The 18,463-nt window shown below is 42.2% G+C and overlaps 1 protein-coding gene across 2 annotated transcripts in view; it reads left to right on the top strand.

Annotated features, from left to right (window-relative positions):
- Nucleotides 1–18,463, top strand: part of LOC143510001 (BOLA class I histocompatibility antigen, alpha chain BL3-7-like) — a 133,398-nt gene that overhangs the window by 39,663 nt on the left and 75,272 nt on the right. The gene's annotated exons all lie outside the window — the stretch shown is intronic.

Consider the following 18,463-nt stretch of genomic DNA (forward strand, 5'->3'; position numbering starts at 1 on the left):
TGCTCATTTTCATTTAACTCATGCAAGCAGCAGGCACGACGGAGAATTTTTTTCAAACGAACTTGTTGTGCCGAATTCCGACACCCCTCGTTTGCACACGCATAAAAACACTACAGATGATATTCCGGAGTTACAGTGATTTTAACTTAGTTCATTGAGCACTCTAGTTTTGTCCTAACTAGATATTTAGACATAATACTGCTGTAATACTGCAAAGTTGTGGTCAGAGGTGAACTTCGTATAGCCAGTGTGTATTTTATTTAAAATAATTAACACCCTTGAGCAGTGTCGTGCACACATAGACATCAGGTGGTGCTAAAGCACCACCAACTCTGCCCTTTATCAACGAAAGTGCCCTTTTGAAACTTCGTTTTTTAATAATAATTATTATTATTATCATAATCATCATCATTTTACTGAGGTCGGTTTGAAATGATCTTTTGAAAACCTGAGCGATTAAAAACAACGCCCTAAAATGAGCCACCACCTCGCACACACCCGACCTCTCTCTTCCTTTAACACCAGATGCGCTGCAGCTGCAGTTCAGTTCAGCGAGGTGAAGGAAGCGTCTTCAGCACAGCACGCACGGTCACAGATAGACTTCTTCTCCCGTGCCCCACCAGCCAGGTCACTTACACATCAAGTCAAATCTACCGTTTGCCCACACTGTACGATATTTTAAATCGTGTACTCAGCTCCAGCTCAAACTGTACGACTAAATCGCAGGGTTTAAAAGTTCACAGCTCACGATTCATATACTCACACTATACGAGCCGACGCTTTCATGCGATCTCACGAGGAGCGATTTGAATTTCAAACATGTTTGATATTCTTGCGACGCTGCGATTTCTGATCGGGAGTTGGTCGTGAGGTGTGAATCGCTCCTCGTATACGATGCACGACACGCGATTGAGCCGAAACTCGGCCCGATCGCAAAAATAGTCGCTCGGCTGAAAATAGGCCAAAGATCGCACAGTGTATACGCCCAGCTTAAGCCCAACGTGAAATCATTTTCTTGTGCTGTAAAATGTCTCATACAGCACCAAACTACTAAGCATTTTTAGCCGACTGGTCACCTGATAAACTAGTCGCTCTAGCCCAAATCAATGAAAGATAACGTGAGGACGACCACACACAAATAATTAAGTTAGAGTTTGCAAATCTATGTGTTAAGCTGAACGTTTTCTGTTGTATAGGTTTTGTTAGGCAACATAAATTAACACATTCGTTTGTGAAAGAAGAAACGGGAAGTTCCTCATTACCTGTGAAAAATGCCCATCTGCATTCGTGTAATGAAAACACTCAGTAGCCTATAACTCCTTCTCGTACTTTTTGGTCTTTTTACTGTCTTAATTGTAGGCCTATATTATAGATTTACTAATTGCAAAATATATGCAACAAGGCCTGCAGACAGTGGAGGGTAAACAGAAGTTAACTGAAGGACTGTATATATTGGATATGGATTTTATCAGTTGGTGGTGTGACTTTTTTTCCATTGAAAACTCACGTTTAGAGAATGTTACAAATAAAAGTCAAATTTCATTCAACATGTGTTTGTAATGTTTTAAATAATGAAGTGTTCCACGTGCGCTAAAAAGTGCATGTGGAAATGGTTCAGAGGGGCAAGGGGAGTTTTGAGGTTTGCCTGGCCTTACAGGCATACAGCAGGCCTCTGAGCTTGCCCCTCTGAACCATTTCACCTGTGCGCTTTACTCAATATGCCATGTTTCCTGTTGGATTTGAGGCATAAAGTGATGCTGGGCCAGGCCAAAGTCAGGTGTCTCATACATATAACTAGTTATGTATGATGCAATTGAGGTTTGCCTGGCCCAAGACCTTACAGGCATCCAGCATACCTCTGAGCTTGCCCCTCTGAACCATTTCACCTGTGCGCTTTACTCAATATGCCATGTTTCCTGTTAGATTTGAGGCATAAAATGATGTCAGGCCAGGCCAAAATGAGGTTTCTCTTACAAATAGTAACCGTTTACGTATGATGCATGTGTTGTTTGTCTGGCCCAACGCATTATAGGCATACAGCAGGCCTCTGAACTTGCCCCTCTGAATCATTTCAGTGCGCTTTCTGTGCGCTTACCTACTCAATATGCTGTTTCCAGATATATTTGAGGTATAAAATGGAGGATGGGTTCCCTTTTGAGTCTTGGTTCTCCCGAGGTTTCTTCCTATTCCCCACCATCATAGGGAGTTTTTCCTCGCCACTGTCGCCTTTGGCTTGCTCATTAGGGTTCTGGACCCATAGTATTGTTAACCTTTTAAATCCTGTAAAGCGCTTTGTGACAACGTGTTGTGAAAAGCGCTATACAAATAAACTTTGATTGATTGATTGATTGATGTTGGATCAGGCTAAAATCAGGTTCCTCTCTTAAGGAGTGACCTGTTCTTCATGATGCATTTGTTATTTCTCTGGTCCACCATCAATAAGGCCTTCAATAAGCTTCTGAACCTGATCATTTAAATCCGTTCACTTATATGCCCACTGCTCAATATGCCATGTTGTGTGCTGGTATTTCTTCTTCCAATTAATTTGTGTTCTAGATTAGCATTTCTGTGTTTTTAATTTTCAAATCTAAGAATGTTTCCTTACGTTAGAAATGCTGACGAATTCAATCATCATGTACAAATCGCATACAATTGGAACGACTTGAAATAGAAACCATTTTAAATAAGGAATGCTTTCATTATATTTTTATTTTTTTTCTACATTCACAAAATCAGTATCGGAAACAATAACCTCTTAAATGTATGCTCCTATGCTCGTTTGTTTAATCTATCTCTTTTAAAGAAAGCGCGCAGCAAACACTCATCGTGAACACAACCTTTTTGAATAAGGAACCAACTTCAGCCGCCGAATAAGGAGCTGCGAATAAGTAACCAAACGAATCTCAAACTGCGAAGATTGTGGAGTGTAGTGGAATGTAGTGGAGTTTTAGTGTACGATAATGTCAGGAATGTCACCTGATAGCCAGTAAGGACTCAGCTGTTCCTCATCACCACGCCCACATTCCAGGCATTCATATACACCGTCATCACAACACCTCGTCGCGAAGTATTGCCAACCATGTTGCATACCGAGCGTTATCATACCCTGCTGTTTCTCCTGTGTACCGACCTCTGCCTGTTCCCTCGACCCCGTCTTCTGCCTAGCCCTCAGGTACCGTACGGACTCTGCCTTCCCGTTACGACCCCGGACCGGATAGACCACTCTCAACAAACGGCATTAGATCAACTCCGTTTATGCATTAACATCTCGCATTTTCTGGTTGTATCTATCTGCCAAATAAAGAGCACTGTGCTTTTGCATAAGGATCCCTCTCTGTCTCTTCCTAACGTTACAGATAAGCTCATCTCTGCAACGCGATCGCTCTTTCTCACGCTGTACGCACGTAAAAATTAAAGCGTATCTAAATCTAGGTTCACGCTTAAAAACGAAAGCTGCTTTACGACGGACATTTCAGTCTCTAAACCCATCGTTAAGCGGGGACTCATTGTACATTTAACTGAACTGATCAGTTTCTGAACGGTGCCTGTCAGTTCAGAGTTCATGCCTGTAAGATCTTTCGGCCGGTGTTGTGTTGATTTCGTTTATCCGCGCATAAAGACGCTACAGATCGTGATGCGATTTATGTTTCTATGCATAAATAAGAGCTAGACTTTAATTATCCATCACAGCAAACGGCACGGAATTATCTATGTCCAAAGCCACACTGGATCAAGGGTGTTAATTATTTTAAATAAAATACACACTGGCTATACGAAGGTCACCTCTGACCACGACTTTGCAGTATTATGTCTAAATATCTAGTTAGGACAAAACTAGAGTGCTCAATGAACTAAGTTAAAATCACTGTAACTCCGGACGTGTGCAAACGAGGGGCGGAATTCGGCACAACACGTTCGTTTGGAAAAAATTCTCCGTCGTGCCTGCTGCTTGCATGAGTTAAATGAAAATGAGCACTTTCTTCTTTGACTTACAACTTTGTCCTACCACCTGATTAACTTTCTGTTCCACCCCTGACGGGTGAAGGAACATCTGCAGAAAAGCCACACCTCATTATAAGTCGCATGGTTCAAAGTGTGAGGGAATAAGTAGCGGTTTATAATCTGGAAAATACGGGTAGCAATCACGGGGGCTCCGCTGTGGCGGGTCGAGGTCGCGTTCCGCTCTTCAGCGCTGTTTGCAGGGTTCATCCACCTTAACAAGGTGGAATTCAAGCACATGTACAACACTTTCAAGGTCCGTTTTCAATATTGTCCAGCACCTTCAGCTTAATTAAGTTAAGCACGTAGTCGTCTGTAACTGCACCAGCCTCAATTTGTCCAATTAGACTGTTTATTTCCTCTTTTATTCTGTCGTGAAAAGACATTTCTGCTGCTTTCAAGTCCAACTATGAGCGATTGCTTCTGACTGGAGTCTAAGCCCCGCCCCAAATTCAGGCGAGCGTTCCTATTGGACAGTGATTAGATTTCATTCTGGCACGAACACAGCTTCGCAGAGACACACAGTGGAATACAATGACGTTCAGTCGATTGCATTTCAAGGTGGCTTCTGGCACGAATTCAGCGTTTCTTTCTTTAAATACAAATCCACACACACTGGAGCTTTTACTTTTCATTGTGGCATGTTTTCATCACATCAGTGTTTAAATCAATCTCGTGATCATTACATTTAAAGGAGACATTTATGTCAGAAATACCGTACGGTGAAAAGAAATACCTCGGTGCCGTGATTACATTTCGAGCTGTATTATATTCAATTCTGGCACAAATTCAGCGTTTTGGTTTTGAATGGTAATTATTGTGTATTGGTTTTCAATAAAGAGAAAAAGTGCATTGAAACGTAATGTAATAGTGCTTTTGCATTTCATTGTGGCACGTATTCTGCATGTTTGAATGGAAAAGCAATGCATTTTGTGGATTGCATTTCCATTTTTGCCTAGTACCGATTACATTTCGAATAGGCACGGAATCATCTCCATATATTCAGGGGTAACAGTAGGTAAATGGTGCCAGGTGCAGTCCTTGAATTTGAGGAAGTTGGTCCTGGAAAGTCATTGAAAGGTCCTTGAATTTGATGTTAACCAAGGTGTGGGAACCCTGTATATAATTATCCAATTTTATTTTATCTACTTAGTTTTACAATCGACATCTAAACAATTACAAAAATATAAGCAAATAAAATATTCAACCGTGTCTATTCAATCTGTGTTGGAAGGTGAGGGGTTAAGTGGAAGCGCCTGTGTCTCCCCCTATCAGGACTGTGATACCCGCTGTTCGTTTACAGAGGGCCTGGCAGTTATAATTCAACGCAATACCAGTTTCAAATGACAGTAAAATTGACCAATCATATCTTCCCTCTTAGTGGGCGGGCTTAACTGTATGATAATTTCCGCCTGCTGTGGCGACGCTGTCATTAGCCTACCGCCGCTAGCTAGTTTCGATTCGGCCCTTTGACGTCCTCATTTACATATTCCGCTTGCGAGAACCACGGAGCTGTGAAACCTTATTTTGTTTGGAAACTTATTTGCTTAACAAGTTATCTAGTACAAATGTTATTTGAATGCACTACATGCGTTTCTAAAGCTATACTGTCGGTTTTTTCTTTATTCTTTGGTGCAGTTTATTAGGAGAGGAAAAAAAATCGGGGGGGGGGGGGGGGGGGGGGTGTAGCGGGCCCAGGTTTAATGGTCACGGTTCGCTACTGATATATATATATATATATATATATTAGGGGTGGGCATAGATTAATTTTTTAAATCTAGATTAATCTCACTGAAATCTTAAGAATAATCTAGATTAATCTATATTAAAATGGCTCATATGCGTGCTACCCAAGTAATGACTAAAAGTCAGTTTTTGAGATAGGGTTTTTTAATACAGAGGGTGCATTAGACCAGGGGCTCATCTCCTGTTTCCAAAATGCATCAATGACTGCTTGAGGAAGCTGTTCTACTTTGATACTTGAAGAATAAAAAAACATGCTCAATAAAATGTAGGCTACTCGTGTTCAACGGTTTATTCAGTTAAACATGAATTTGTAAGCCTACATACCCTCCTATCCTTATTCTTCTATCTTAAGATGGCGGCGCAGGTAACTGCTGCGGCTCTGAGCTCCTCAAACTTCGGCAGCTATTTCACTTTTTTAATTCTTTGTTTACTTTTTTTTCTAACTTCGGGGCTGCAGTATAGTAGAACACATCTGCTAGCTGCTGCACACAACATCATTCATCACCCAAACGACAATTACTGGAACTTTATCCCACCAGAGATACGAAGCTATCCGGAAGGAACCAGCATCACTCTTCCACCGCTGAAACGACGCAGACGGCGGCGGGATAGAAAACAAAAGAGGGGAAAGAGAGGAGAGATAGCGGCTAAGCTAAAAGCTAAGCCATTTAAACCAGCCATTCCAAGTCTGTTTATAGCCAACACACGGTCACTTCATAACAAAATGGACGAACTACGACTGAAGATCACCACCCACGAATTGGATTACTGTGCACTTATATTCACGGAGTCTTGGCTGGATAAAAACACACCTGATGCTTGCATCGCGCTAGCTGGACGTGCCGTGTTTAGAGCGGACAGAACAGCGGACTCCGGTAAGGGCAAAGGAGGGGGACTTTGCATCTATATTGATAATCGCTGGTGTTCCAATACTACCATTAAAGCTTCTTACTGCTCTCCGGACATCGAATTTCTGACACTACAGTGTAGACCGTTTTATTTATGCAGAGAGTTCACATCTGTAACAATTATTGCAGTCTATGTACCACCACAAGCTAATGCTAAATTTGCCATGGAACAACTACACTCCTCCATTAGCATACAGCTAGCAGCTCAACCAGACAGCATTATCATCGTGGCAGGGGACTTTAATCATGCCAACCTTAAGTCTGTCCTGCCAAAATTCCACAAATATATCCATTTTCCCACACGAGAGAGGAACATCTTAGACCAGATCTACTGCAATATTCCTCATGCCTACAGAGCCAGACCCCGGCCACATCTTGGCCTCTCGGATCATGTGTCCCTGTCCCTAACACCAGCATACAAACCACTAATCTGCAGACAAAAACCAACCATAAAGACAGTTAAAGTATGGACTGAAGAAGCCACTTCAGCCCTGCAGGACTGCTTTGAGGTCACAGACTGGGAAGTTTTTGCTGCTGGGTCAGACTTAAATGACCACACATCATCTGTACTGGACTATGTTAATTTCTGTGCTGAGAATGTGACAAAGACCATCACATTCAAAGTGTTTCCAAACCAGAAACCATGGTTCAACGGAGAACTGAGGATGCTGCTCAAAGCCAAAAACACTGCGTTTAGACAGGGGGATCAACTGGCCTACAAGGAAGCAAGGTCCAACCTGAATAGAGGCATCGTAATGGCCAAGCGCAAACACCAACTGCGCATTCAGGAGCACTTCAACCAGAACGATACCAGAAGTGTGTGGAGAGGTATCAAATCTCTCACAGGATACAGAGACCCGCCCACAACTGCCACAGCCGATACCCATCCAGACACACTAAACCAGTTCTTTGCCCGTTTTGACCTCACAAACATAAACCAGGACACCTCCTCCACCCAGTCTAGGAGGACAGACAAAGACATCACCATCCAGCTACACCCAAACCAGGTACGGTCTGCTTTACGGAAGATAAACACCAGGAAAGCTACTGGCCCAGACGGTGTTGCTGGACGCATTCTTAAGACCTGCGCAGATCAGCTAGCAGAAGTCTTCACCACAATCTTCAACCTATCACTGCAACAATTCATAGTTCCCACCTGCCTCAAGTCAGCCACTATCATTCCTGTGGCAAAGAAAAACACCGTGAGCTGCTTAAATGACTTCCGCCCAGTCGCTTTAACTCCCATCATCTCCAAATGCTTTGAGCGACTTCTCATCCCTCACATCAGATCTGCTATCCCAGCCAACCTTGACCAACATCAGTTCGCATATAGGCCAAACAGGTCAACAGAGGATGCTGTGATCACAGCTATCCATACAGCCCTCACACACCTAGAAAACAAAAACTCATATGTAAGGCTGTTGTTTGTAGACTTCAGCTCCGCCTTTAATACGGTTATCCCCCATAAACTTACAAAAAAACTGAAAAGTCTGGGCCTGAGTGCTTCGCTGTGTTCATGGATACTGGACTTCCTGAGCAACAGACCCCAAACTGTCAGGATGGAAGAACACACATCCTCAACCATCATCCTGAATACAGGCACACCACAGGGATGCGTTCTCAGCCCCCTCCTCTATTCTCTTTTCACCCATGACTGCTCCCCCATTCACTCCTCCAACTCCATCATAAACACCACCATAGTAGTACTGATCTTGGATAACAATGAGTCAGCCTACAGAGAGGAGGTCCACCATCTGACAGCATGGTGCAACAAAAATAATCTGGACCTGAATCCAACAAAGACCAAGGAGATGGTCATAGATTTCAGAAGATCCACACGCATCGAGACAACACCTCTCTACCTCAACGGAGCAGAGGTGGAGAGAGTGGAGAGCTTTAAGTTTCTGGGGGTGCACATCTCTGCAGACCTCACCTGGGCTACCAACACCAGACACCTAGTGGGAAAAGCACAACAGAGACTGTACTTTCTCAGGAAGCTTCAACAAGCGCACCTCCCTTTACAGCTGCGGATCAATTTCTACAAGGCCACCATTGAAAGCCTTCTGACATACTGCTGCACAGTTTGGTTCACCAGCTGCACATCACAGGACAAGAAAGACATGCAGCGAGTGGTCAAAGAGGCAGAAAAGATCTTGGGCACCTCACTCAACCCCCTCAGTGACCTTTACAGGTGCCATCTGCAGAAAAAAGCCATCTGCATCTCAAAAGACTCCAGTCACCCCGGACATTCCTTGTTCTCCGTCCTCCCCTCCAAGAAAAGGTTTAGACAATTAAAAACAAAAACAAACAGACTGAGACACAGTTTCTACCCCCAGGCTGTTAAAGCCATCAATCCCCTGCAATAAACAAAGACTCATTCACTGCTGACCAAAGATGCACCCCCCCCCCCCCCCCCAAGAGCACATATCACTTTATAAATAATTCAAAATGTAAATGTACATATGTATATTTTATCTATTTTAGTGTTTACTTGCTAACTTATTTGTATTTTGTAAGTTTTTGTAAACTGCTGCCTTGGAAAGAGGAGACCAACCCAATTTCACTGCTAAAACACTGTTCCTAACTTTGTTTCCTCAGCGACAATAAAAGACTATTCTATTCTATTCTATTCTATCGTGTTGTGGGTCAATTTGACCCGTTTCAAAGTTTGAAGATGTAGGAAAACTATTTAAAATAATTTTTTCAGTATGAAACTTCTTCTGCTTGGGTTAATTAGTGTAATCAACATATTATATGAAAATAATTCATGTCAGTTATTTGCAACCACCCCCTGCATGTTTATATCACATAGATACTGTTCGGGTCAATTTGACCCTTTTTTAAATTTTTGACCCTTTTAAAAAAAATTTTATTTTTATTATTTGTGTGTGTGTATGTGTGTGTGTGTGTATGTGTGTATGTGTGTGTGTGTGTATGTGTGTGTGTGTATGTGTGTGTGTACAATTGTGTGTGTGTTTGTGTGTTTGAGTGTGTGTTTGAGTGTGTGTGTGTGTTTGAGTGTGTGTTTGAGTGTGTGTTTGTTTGTGTGTGTGTGTATGAGAGTGTGTGTTTGTGTATGTGTTTGTGTGTGTGTTTGTGTGTATGTGTGTGTGTGTATGTGTATATGAGAGTGTGTGTGTGTTTGTGTGTATGTGTGTTTGTGTGTGTGTGTTTGAGTGTGTGTTTGTGTGTGTGTGTGTTTGTGTATGTGTTTGTGTGTGTGTTTGTGTGTATGTATATGTGTGTGTGTGTGTATGTGTGTGTGTATATGTGTGTATGAGAGTGTATGTGTGTTTGTGTGTATGTTTGTGTGTGTGTGTGGATTATGTCATTTTATGTATCCCGCAAGAGCCTAATTTCCAAAAGAAAGTCAAAAACATGCACTGACCAAAAACTACTTTTCCCACAATTATGTTATCCGCAAAGTGACGGCATCTCAACACTGCAGTGTTTCCATATCGATACGATTTTCCCAATAAGTGTAATTGAGAAATACAGATAATGATCCCAAAATGGCCAGGAAAATAAAAATCGATGCAGATGGAAGGGTGTTTCAAGAAAGATGGGAAAGCAAATACATGTTTGTGCTTCAAGGAGAAAAACCGGTATGTCTTTTGTGTTATGAATAAAATTTTTTTCGATTTTCTGAAATAGATATTAAATAGTAATCTGATTTAGATTTCCTAATTTGCAATGTACATTTATTTCTTATAACTCGAAAGGCAGTCGAATTAGAACTATAATTAGTAGATCTTGCCCTGGCCCAGGAAATATTTCTTTCCTTTATCAAGGTACTGTCACGGTACGGCGGGCCCCCTACTGGTCGCCCCCGTCTACAGTGGCAGTTGCCCTGTCAAGTGTTGCGTTGTGTTTGTCCCTCGGGTGGGCGGCAGAGGTGTCAAGTAACGAAGTACAAATATTTCGTTACCTTACTTAAGTAGAAATTTTGGTTATTTATACTTTACTGGAGTAATTATTTTTCAGCTTACATTTTTACACCATTATCTGTACTTTCTACTCCTTACATTTAAAAAATAGCCTCGTTACTGCTATTTCATTTTGACTTGTTTTCATTCTGGCATGTCATCGTTTAAAAAAAACCCTATCCTAATCGCGCCATCCGGATAGAGTGAATTTGATTGTGGTTGGATGAGAAGTATAAACATATAATATTCCGACACCCTATTGGTTTGTACGTGATCCATCGCACCTGTACACGTCACGTCACACTCCAGCGAGGACGTAGCACACGTATGTAGCTTAGTATAAAGATGTCCGTGGCAGACTCAATAGAATTTGAGTGAAGTGTCCCAACTAAGCACCAGCGAGGAGGTTGGTAACCAGGATGACCAACCAACCCTTGTACTAAAGTACATTCATTTTCAGTGGGCATATGTGCCCATTTTTCAACATTAACATTTTAATATAACATAAAATAACTGCTCCTAAACTGGTTCTTCGGGAAAGTTGGCCACTGACAGCAAATGTTAGCCAGTTAGTAAAGCTACTTACTTTTGTAAACGGTGAACAGGAGTAGGTGGAAGAGCGGCGTCATCGGCTATAGCTCGTAAAACCGTTGAGCGTCCGTTAACTGGTTAGCTCGTGCTACCTTTTTAAATTCGCCATGAAGATTCCAACAATATTGCGCACATTAGTGTTTCGCCCTTAACAATACTATCAGATAACTAAAGAATATTGTTTAACAAACAAGCATCATTACTAAGTGTTTCATACTTCCTTGATGTCACTTGTATGAACTGGTGATACTGCGGCAACGCGCTGTGGTTCTGTCTGAAGTGCGAGTTAATAAAGGGTTTATATTATGAACTGCCTTCCATCGTGGTGTTTCGCTGCTACAATACGAAACGGTGACAGGCAGTTATTGAATGGACATAACTTTTTGTGTGTCGCGTTCATATGTCAATTTTAAATAGTCACGGAATCTGTGCTGTCAAATTGCAGATCAGGTGTAGATGTAAAAAACACCTCTGTGAGCTAGTACACTATAGACCCCTGTGGTGCGACCTAAGCTTTTGTCCTTAATGGCTTTTTTCCTTACATTACTTTTACTTTTATACGTTAAGTAGTTTTGAAAGCAGTACTTTAACACTTTAACTTGAGTAAAAAGCTTGAGTTGATACTTCCACTTCTACAGAAGTACTTTTAAAACCTAGTATCTATACTTCTACTTGAGTAATGAATGTGAATACTTTTGACACCTCTGGTGGGTGGAGCCCGTGATCGTCTCACCTGAGGGTCGTTTGTTTGCCTATATCTGTCTTGTCTTTGTACCAGTTGGCTGCTGGTTATTATATCCTTTATTTGGATCAGTTCACGGGTTTTGGTTTGCGCACTTTCTCAAGTAAACCATCCTTTTTCCCTGAGACTCGGCGTGATTGCTTCCATTTTATTTCGCTCACCCTGCCCGTCACAGAATAACCAGCCACTTTCGGAAGCCGCCTGTCTCCTTTACTTTCTTCTTCGTTCTTGGTCATGTCTCGTGGTAAGTGTTTGTCTGTGTGGTGTTTTGTGAAGAGCTCCACCGTGCTTATGTGTTGTGTGTGTGGCACGGCGAGGACCAGGGCAGTCTGCCCTGGGAAAGCTCTTCATGTCCGTTGTTTGTTTGTCGGAAGAGTTCCGCCGTGCGATTGTGTTGTGTGTGGCACGGTGAGGACCAGGGCGTCTACCCTGGGAAAAACTCTGTGTTGTGTGGTGTTAAAAGTGTGTACGTATGAACGGGACGTGTGGATCAGTGTGCGTCACTCGTTTGTTATGTGTTGACTGTTTTGTGTTGTGACGCGGGTGCCGCTCATCACGGTCGCCTCGCTCCCCATGTGTCTTGTGTTTTATGTGGGGAGCGACTGCGAACCTGAGCGGCGTGTCACTAATGAACCGAGCACGCATGTGTGGGTCTCGTTTCGTTCGTTGTTTGTACACGGTTTTTTTTTCTTTGTCCAGTCTTTGCGTGTTCGTTGTGTCCTAGCGTGTTTGTGATTTGTTGCTCGTAATTCCACGCATGCTCCTCCCCTGTGTTTGGGGGGGGAACGGCTGTGGTCCCGTGTCATGGGGAGTGGCACGGAAGGCGTCGCTCCTACGGGAGGCCCTGACCAGGTAAGTGGGGGGTTCTCCTGAGTTGGAGGAGACCCTTCTCCCATTGTAGGGGGGATCAGGGTAGTGCGTGTGTGTGTTTTGTGTTAGTGGGTGTGGGGGTGTGTGTGCGTTTGTGTTTTCTGTGCAGGTGCTTCTCCCTGGCGAGGGATCGTAGTGTTTCTGGGCCTTGTGGGGGGTCTCCACCTGGCAGGAGCCCCCTTATGTTGTGGGCTGACTGGAGCCCGGTCTTAAAGAGCCCCTCCCTAGAGGGCTGGGGCTCCCGGATGTTTGGGGACCATGGGGCTCCGGTCAGAAGAGCTCCTGCTCAAGAGGGAGATCCTTCCACGGGGTCCGGGGGGTGATGTAGCCACGCCCCGGGGAGGTAACCTGCACACACACACCTCGGACAAATAAGGAGCCGTAGCTCCTCGTCCTCACACCTTGGGGCTAAGTGGCTTAATGCCGGTTAGGGCGTGAGGGCCCTGTGACCGAACGGGATGTGGTTTTGTGTTGTTGTCCAGGGTCCCGCTCAGGGAGGTGAGCTTACTTGTGTTTTTTGTTATGTGTTTCAGCTCCAGGACTACAGGGGGTGTGTCACTGTCTTGTCCCTACCTTCCTGCCCCTTTGTTTTGTGTGCTGCCGCTGTGTGCCGCACAGCTGGTGGAGGGGAGTGCGGCTTGGAGGGGGGATCTGTCACGGTAAGGTGGGCCCCCTATTGGTGGGCCCCCGTCTACAGCGGCAGATGTCCTGTCAAGTGTTGCGTTGTATTCGTCCCTCGGGTGGGTGGAGCCCGTGATCCGTCTCACCTGAGGGTCGTTTGTTTGCCTATATCTGTCTTGTCTTTGTACCAGTTGGCCGCTGGTTATTATATCCTTTATTTGGATCAGTTCATGGGTTTTGGTTTGCGCACTTTCTCAATTAAACCATCCTTTTTCCCTGAGACTCTGCGTGATTGCTTCCATTTTATTTCGCTCACCCTGCCCGTCACAGGTACAAAGTGATTCTGTGACCCAGGGATTATTCTTCCCAGAAAACCTATATTTCTTTATAGGGGCATGTTTATTACAAATGGCCAAGAAATAATTGCAAAAGAATTCCCAAGCACATTCAACATCAGGAATTAGATTGACTCTCTATATCACTGTTGTAAAGATCTTGCATAAATGCTTGTTCACCAAATCTTTTAAAATACCTTTAGATATAACACAGTTTATGTTTAGATAGTTTCAGGCTTCGTACACAGGCAATAGCGCAGTGATCACTAATGTCATTACAACATATAGCAGATGATGAATACTTATGAGGAGCATTTGTGAGAATAATATCTAGCAATGTGGTCTTTGATCTTTTGCATTGAGTCTACTTGGAACATCAATACATTGTGTAAGATTCAAAGTATCACATAATTCCTCAATGCAATCAGAAGCAGATGAGAATCAATCACAGTTTAAATCACCCATAAGTATAAATTCTGATCCATTAAGAGAATGTAAAACATCAGAAAGTGAAGAGATGGTTTCTAATGTGGCTGATGGTGGTCTGTAACAGCCAAGTAGTGACCAAAAGAGGGAGATCATGGATACATGCGTTTTAAATTGTTTTAATGTGTGAACACAAGAACTACTTTCCCCACTACCTAGTGTACCTCACACATTCAGGTCCACATCAGTTCCATTTTCTGCAGTCTAACCACATGATGTTTGCAGTGCTGCATGTATACCAGTCCAACGTATCTGACCTGCTGCTATTTTCAGACCACCTGCCACAGCAAAACCACATTTCAACTTTATTGTCTGCAGGCAGTGTCAAACACATCCTTGTTCAGTATTACTTTTGATAGATCTTCACTCAATGACAGAAGTTCTCACTTTTTATATTTATATTATTGTTAGTTTTGCCCATCCTGTAAAAAATGTGTCGGAAGGTGAATAGATAAATCATCTTCTAACACTCTGTACATGAGATTTAAGGTTCAAGGTTTTTATCTGTCAAGTACAATTACACAGATGTGATCATACACTGTATAATTTTGCAGTGAAACACTGGATGGTTAACAGAGGTGTCAAGTAACGAAGTACAAATACTTTGTTACCTTACTTAAGTAGATATTTTGGTTATTTATACTTTACTGGAGTAATTATTTTTCAGCTGACTTTTTACTTCTACTTACATTTTTACACCATTATCTGTACTTTCTACTCTTTACATTTTAAAAATAGCCTCGTTACTGCTATTTCATTTCGACTTGTTTTCATTCTGGCATGTTATCGTTTAAAAAAAAACCCTATCCTAATCGCGCCATCCGGATAGAGTGTATTTGATTGTGGTTGGATGAGAAGTATAAACATATAATATTCTGACACCCTATTGGTTTGTACGTGATCCATCGCACCTGCACACATCACGTCACACTCCAGCGAGGACGTAGCAGACGTATGTAGCTTAGTATAAAGATTTCCGTGGCAGACTCAATAGAATTTGAGTGAAGTGTCCCAACTAATGTGATGGAAATTTGATGATTTCCATTTATATCAGGCTTTCGTAGTATACATTAAACACATTAGATATAGGTGTTAGAGATCTTTTTACATATACGTGTGTTAATCATGGCACTGAAGCCATTGTTGTGACTTCAGTAGGCCTCAGATGTGAGTGTGTGTGTTCTCTGGACGGCCTCGGCTGAGGCCTAATCTGATGTTCCTTTGGTGTTCCTAAACTGACCTCGTTGGAGACGCCTAATCTCTACTTGGAAAGGACTACGGCGACACTCAGTCTGTCACGCCATCACAAGGATGCTGAGCATGGAGGGGGCATGCATCATATGCATCTGTCAAATCAGTGTTAGTTATTTCATGTATTGTCCAATCACATTTGGTTGATCACCTCATGTTCACCTCGTGGACACCGTGTGTATTGATGAGTAAAAGTATAAAAGATGAGAGTTCGGAATGGGGAATTAGCTCTCTTTTGCAGACACCTTGTGCGTTTGTGACAGGGATCTCTTGGAGAGGGGTCTCTGGGCTCTCTACAACAGACATCTTGTGTGTGTGTGAATGAGATCTTAAGGGTTTGTTAAAATAAATAATTGTACTTTATTATCTAACCCAACTGCTTCTGACTTTTATTGTGCTCACCATTTAAGGGTTTCGGAATTTCTAACACACTAAGCACCAGCGAGGAGGTTGGTAACCAGGATGACCAACCAACCCTTGTACTAAAGTACATTCATTTTCAATGGGCATATGTGCCCATTTTTTCAACATTAACATTTTAATATAACATAAAATAGCTGCTCCTAAACTGGTTCTTCGGGAAAGTTGGCCACTGACAGCAAATGTTAGCCAGTTAGTAAAGCTACTTATTTTTGTAAACGGTGAACAGGAGTACTCGGTGGAAGAGCGGCGTCATCGGCTATAGCTCGTAAAACCATTGAACGTCCGTTAACTGGTTAGCTCACGCTACCTTTTTTAATTCACCACGAAGATTCCAACAATATCGCGCACATTAGTGTTTCGCGCTTAAACATACTATCAGATAACTAAAGAATATTGTTTAACAAACAAGCGTCATTACTAAGTGTTTCATACTTCCTTGATGTCACTTTTATGAACTGGTGATACTGCGGCAACGCGCTGTGGTTCTGTGGTTCTTTTACTTGAGTAAAAAGCTTGAGTTGATACTTCCACTTCTACAGAAGTACTTTTAAACCCTAGTATCTATACTTCTACTTGAGTAATGAATGTGAATACTTTTGACACCTCTGATGGTTAATATCAGACTATGCAGTAAACAAGAATACTAAGGATAATAAAAGGTAACTGGAAACCTGCACTTCAAAGTCGAATTTATTTACGCTTTTTACAACACATGTTGTCACAAAGCAGTTTTACTGTATGGGTCCAGATCCCCAATGAGCAAGCCAGAGGCAACAGTGAAAAGGAAAAATGGTGATTAGGAAGAAACCTTGAGAGCACCAAGACTCAAAAGGGAACCCATCCTCCATTGGGCGGACCGCTAACAGAATTTTTATAGTTCAGTAGAATAGTAGAATATTTATAGTTCAAATATATTTCTATAGTTACAGGCCGAGTAGTGACAGTCCCTTCAATGCAGATGGTGAGCCTCAGGTAGCGTGTCCTCTTGCGGCAATGGTACATCCAACCATGGCATTGACCCATCCACTGGCAAGCCAGGCCATCTCCTAGGAGCTTGTATTGAATTGTCTTTGGTAGAAGCATGCAACCAAGATATAAAATACAGGTTGAGTATGTGAACATCAATTTAGACAACAGTTGATTTAAACGGACATACATAGCTCACGTGCCAGTGATTAGCATGTAGCTCCGGCAGGCTAATCTACAGTACCATAATTAAAGGGAGGTGCCTGGAGGTGACCAGAGTCATGAGGGCTCACTGAGTCATTGCTTTCCACCCAAGTCATTGTCACAACTAGAGTGATCACATGACATGGCTGGATGACAGCATCAACATCTCAGATTACCAGAAGACTCTGGGGCCCCAGAGCTCCACGCCTTCACATGTAGAATATTACCTGAAGGCTTGATTAAATAGGTGAGTCTTAAGTCTAGATTTAAAAATTGGAACTGTCCATAAGTGTCTATAATGTGTGTCCATAACTGAGGGGCTTTAAAGGAGAAAGCTCTGCCTCCGGCTGTAGTCTTACTAGTTTTTGGAACTAAGAAATCCAGCATTCTGGGAGCGCAGAAAGCGAGATGGGCAGAGGGGGGTAGGAACGCGTTACATTTACTCTGTTACATTTAGTCAAGTAGCTTTTTGGACAAAAATGTACTTGTAAGAGTAGTTTTAATATGAAAGACTTCTTCTTTTACGTGAGTAAATATGTGCTGAGAAAAACGTGACTTACTCCGTTACAATCGGATTTGCGCCGCACTACCGTTACTTTCATTTTGTAAATAATTAGTCTTTTCAGTGAGAAGACTGACCAATGTCTCGTCACCTGAGTATGAGTGACCAATTAAATGAAGCCGGTGAATCACGTGATCACATACGCAAACTTTCTCCACCGTAGCAAGAAAGTATGGTGACAGAAAAACCTCCCGAGCATCCCTGGCCTCACATTCAGCCAATGTTTACATTACAAATGGGCAAAAAGGACAGTTATATAATGCGCTGTCAGTTGTGTCTGCCAAACGTATGGACATTTCAGCCTACAAGAAATCGACATCAAATTTGAGGAAACACGATGCGATAAGTTTGCCGTATGTATAATGTTATGTAATGCTATATCTCTGAGGCATAACGTTTGTATGATGTAATTATTAAATGTAATGCAGTGCAATACTAAAAACCAATTCACACTCTGAGTGTACATACTAGCAATATATGATAATTAAGTTTGCTACAAATTGATTCAGTTGGCATCAATTTTAGCTACACGTATTGGCTGACAGTCTCATAGTGCCTTTGTGGAACACATTAAAGTTACACAGGCCTAATAATTAGGAACAAACAAAAATACATATTATTTATAATAAATAATTTTTTTATATTTATTTATAATACATTCTTTTTGTTATCATTAAAAGACATTGTTTCCAGTAATTCAATTTCCCATGATGTAATTTATTGACACAAGACAGTACTCATGCATTTATTCACTACTTGAGTAGCTTTTAATCAAAGTACTTTTTTACTTTTTGTCACGACCAGACAGAAGAGCAGACACTCGCAGATGATAA

This window comes from Brachyhypopomus gauderio, chromosome 3 (genome assembly GCF_052324685.1).
Source record: "Brachyhypopomus gauderio isolate BG-103 chromosome 3, BGAUD_0.2, whole genome shotgun sequence".
NCBI lineage: Eukaryota > Metazoa > Chordata > Actinopteri > Gymnotiformes > Hypopomidae > Brachyhypopomus > Brachyhypopomus gauderio.